Source organism: Pipistrellus hanaki (assembly GCF_964339955.1).
Source record: "Pipistrellus hanaki genome assembly, chromosome: 2".
Taxonomy (NCBI): Eukaryota; Metazoa; Chordata; class Mammalia; order Chiroptera; family Vespertilionidae; genus Pipistrellus; species Pipistrellus hanaki.
Window position 1 is genome coordinate 98,555,374 of NC_140504.1, and position 4,811 is coordinate 98,560,184.

Here is a 4,811-nt window from a genome sequence, read left to right on the forward strand (position 1 = left end):
CTCTATGAAGGTAGGGACCATCTTGGCATTCTTACTTTGGCCTACTCAGCCCTACATGCCCAGAATCTTCCCTCCTCTCATTTCCTACTCCTCACCAACTGCACTCTAGACACAATGATCTTGTTTAGCTTTTGAAAATCACTCTGCTCCTTTCTGTCTAAGAGCATTAGCTAATAATTCTTAGTCATTCTAAGACCTCAGCATAAGATTAATTTCCCCTTACATGTGGCTGTCATGGTAATTGTTTCCTTAGTCAGAATGTGAGCATAGTGAAGATGGGATGCAAACTTTTCTTATGTTCCACTGATGGGTACAATATCCTGCATATAGCATATACTTGCCACATGAATGAATGTTTGAAAAATCATATGCCAAATAAATTGTTATTAAGCAAACATGTTTCCATTTTTTTCCAGCTCTGAAATCCAAACTATTTTTGTAAAAACTATTCATGTACAAATATATATATACACACACACACACACACATACTGTATATATAGAGTGCTAATGATAGTTGGGTCATGTGCTAGTTTTATGAATTTGAGCAAATAAATATTTAAATTCTTCTGTAAACTGGCTATAATAATGTTGTTGAAAATGTAGCATGGGAGTGTGATTTCGTGACCTGAGTTACTAGGCAGTTGTGTGATTCCAGCAAAGCAATGTAACTCTTGGCTTTGATAAAACCACTTAAGCAAAATCATCTCAGGATGGGAATTTTATGATTGGAGCTTTAAATGCCTAAATAATTGCCTGGAAATGTAGCCTCTCTTTGAGAGTTCAAGTTCTATAGGTGTAATGACAATGATTGTTTTGTCATTTGAGGGCAATGAGGAAATGATAAGATCTTGGTTATAAAACTACCGATATTTTACCCAGTGAAGTATCGGTTAAATAAACCTTGTGGCGACCTGAAATTTAAAACACCTCATTTGATATATTTTTTTCCTATTGCCAAAGCTCATTGTTATGGATAAAAATTTTAAATACAATCCAGGATTGAACTGATCTTACCAACTGAGTCTCTTTCTCTTTCTCAACCTATAAGTAACTTGAATTATAGAAAAAAAATTAAATACTAAAAACATCTTTGATATTACCTAATATAGTTCTCATGGCTGCTCTTCCCCACATAACAGGAAATGGCCTGCTCGGTCATGTGATTTTTTAAAAATTTATGACTGAATGTGGACATATATAAGTAGTGAACAATGGCAAAAACAAAGGAAATGTTCACAACCAGAAGTGGCATTTGATATAGAAAAGGAGGGTATACCCACACAAATAAGCAAAGGAAGGCAATTATTGAATAAAACATTTTTAGAAGCTCAGAAAAGTCAGTTGCACCATGATAAGGCTGTTGCCAGGCAACATATATTTTCACAATAAAGTCTTGTGAGTCAGATAACTCATGGACCACTAAATTGGCAACTATAGTTGCTCTCAGGAAACTTCTACAGAGTAGAGACTGCTTCTAATCCTTGACACAACATCAGGAACGCATCTCTTCTTATAACAACTTCTCCTTTGAACCACATCATTTGTTTTTGTCTCTTCATGTGAATTCCCAGTCTTCTATGTCTGAAATCCTCTTTATCTTGCAGACAGCCAGGATGCACATGCAGATCAGGAATGCATTCTTCATGGTCTAAGGCTGGGAGAATGCAAGCATCCCACTTCAGGTGTGGAATCTGCAACCTCTGCAGAAGAGTTTATAAGTATGAATAACTATAGCTATTTGATTTCTATATTGGTGAAAGATAAAACTAAAACAAAATAAACCTCAAGGGTTTTTGTTTTATTTTGCTTTTTATGAAATCAATTTGGTGATAGAACAAAAATCTCTCAAAACTTGATCGTCAGGAAAGACACAGGACAAAACATCAGGAATAGTGATTGTCTTTTTGATGATGGAATGAGGTGATCTCAGGACCACCCACCTTGGTATTCACAGAGCAGACTGAAAAGGCAGATTTTGAACAGAAACTTGAATTACAAAGACATACTTCCATCTTAAATTTATTGCACCATAATGTATTCCCTTTAAGCTTTCCAGACCGTTCCCATTGCCAAATGTGACCAAAGCATCATCACAGTGACTAAACAAATTAAATGTTCTGTTAAAGACAAGTCCAGGAAAAAAATGAGTAAGGGAAAGTAAACCCTCCATATTGTACTAACACCACAGCAGGCCTTTAAAGGTTACTATAGTGCTATGTGGTCCAAGTGGGCAAGTTTCTCTCCAGGGATGGAACTGGCTTGCACAGGCCAGTGCTGAACTCAGGTCCCGCTTTATAGAGTATACACAGCAACAATGGCCAGCTTTAAACATATTTGTGGTTATTTTCATATTATACTTTAAAGTAGATTGATTTTTTGTGTGTGTGTGTGATAGCATGACAAAATCTTTGGTTCCTTTAAGATCAATGAGATTTCAATGTTCCTGATGTTTATTGACTAAGATTAAACATTCATTATTATAATTATTATTACTAAATGCCTGGCACACGAAATTTATGCAAGGGGTGGGAGGCATCCCTCAACCTGGCCTGCATCCTCTCCAATCCAGGATCTCTCGGATATCCCTCTCGCAATCTGGGACTGCTGGCTCCTAACCGCTCACCTGCCTGCCTGCCTGATCACCCTAACCACTTCTGCCTGCCAGCCTGATTGTCCCCTAACTGCTCCCCACAGGACTAATAACCCCTACCTGCCTCTCCCCTGCTGGCCTGATCACACCCTAACTGCCCTCCCCTGCCCACCTGATCACTCCTAACCACCTCTGCCTTGGCCCCTGCCACCATGGCTTTGTCTGAAAGGATGTCTGGAAGATGTCTAGTCTAAATAGCTTATTACCCTTTTATTAGTATAGATTATTTTTTCTTTATTGTTGAAAGTATTATACATGTCCCCTTTGTTGTTGTTGTTTCCCATTGACTCCTTCTACCCTGAGGCTGCCCCTCCAAGGCTTTCACCACTCTATTGTCTGTGTCTATATAAGCATATAAGTTCCCTGACTAATCACACCCCATCTACTCCCCATTCCCACCTTCCCTCTTTTTATGTGGAAACTAGTGGCCCAGTGCATAAAATTCGTGCATGGGGGCCTGCAAGGGCCAAGGCTCTGCCTTCACAGTTCACCTAGATTTGGTTCTGATTAGTGAGTTTCTATGCCATTTAGCATCAAAAGCTCTGCCTTCTAGGCAGCCATTTTCTCCTCACACTTCACCCAGATTTGGTTCTGATTGGTTGATTTCTATGCCAGTCAGCATCTCTGGGCCTATCAACAGGCCTGATCACAAAGGCAGGGCTGATCAGCAGCTCAGCAAAGGCCCAAAAGAAAGAGAAGTAAGGCTGCTGACCAAGTCCAGAGTGAAAGAGAGAGGCAAGTGCTGATCAACAGATGCCCTAGAGATTACCGATCAGACCCTGCCTCTTTCTCTCCAGGCCTCTCTCTGGGCCTGATCTGCAGCCCCCTGCCCAGTCAGTTGGTCAAGCTTTTGGTCATTTTGGATGTTATGAACCCTGGGTTTTTATATATTAGGATTCCCTCCCTCACTTGTTAAGTGTTAATATTTAAAAACATACTTTCAAATACTTTATTATCCTTCCATTATACATTTTTATGTGTACTAATTTTCAAAATATGATTGTGTTAAACAATATGAAAATTTCCTTTTGGAATTAAGCTGACAAATATTGAAAAGTAGCAAAGCTGAAGGGGGAAAAAACCTCTTTTATACATGACCCTCAGAATTTATATATTCTAATAATTTTGTGTGATAGTTGTAGAAATCAAGACCCTGAAATATGGAATAAATTACTTCAATTAATCAGTGTAGTTTAGAGTCAGCAGCACTTTCTTACATTTATGCCTGTTACTTGTAATAAAGTATAAGACTGTAAAAATACAAAGAAAAAAGTAGTATCCTCAAACATTAAAAACAAAGGGAATAAAACTGCAAATTCCATTTAAAAATAAGAATCTACATTTTATATTTCTTCACTAATTTTTAAGATAAAATTTTATTTAGGAGAAAATTTTATCTATATCTGTGTTTTGAATATAAAAATATAGAGCAACAAATGTCAAATACAGAATGTCCATGCCTTATTCAATATATTTTTCTCTTTTTCATTTTATAAATGTAAAAAAGAACAAGTTATAAAACACTTAAAAAAGACTTTAAATGCTGTTAATGACTGATGTGAATTGATTGATGACCTAAAAAATATAATGTATTAAAGTTGATCGTCAAATTTGATAAGTGTACTTGAATTTTTCCTAGAACTAAATATTGTCCCTTTATTACATGTCTTAGAAATTATACTGAGTACCTGGCATATGAGTTAGTCATTGTAAGATGTTAATCTTGGGCAAGATACTAACCTTATTTACCCATGAGATAGAGATAGTAATATTTGCCATAAACATTCACACAGGGGCAAAATGCAATCACACATATAAACATGGCCAGTTGTAAAACACTATACAATCATAAGGAAATATATTCCTTATATACAAATATCAGGAAACAAAGAACTATATTGAATTTTTTTTGCTTTGTCTCAATGGGCACATAATTAGCAGAAAATTAATGTGCCAAAAACATATTTTGCCAGTATCTCTGGTCTTTGTGGCTATCTTGGAGTTTAAGGGTAGGGAATAAATATGTTTGGTCAATTGTTTCTTTTTATTATATGTCCATGAAGGTTTTCCATCCATTTGTCACTGTTTTAAAATAATAAAGTTTAGATTATGTGTTCTGAATAAACTGAAAATTTCACTAAAAACTGTATTACAATAGA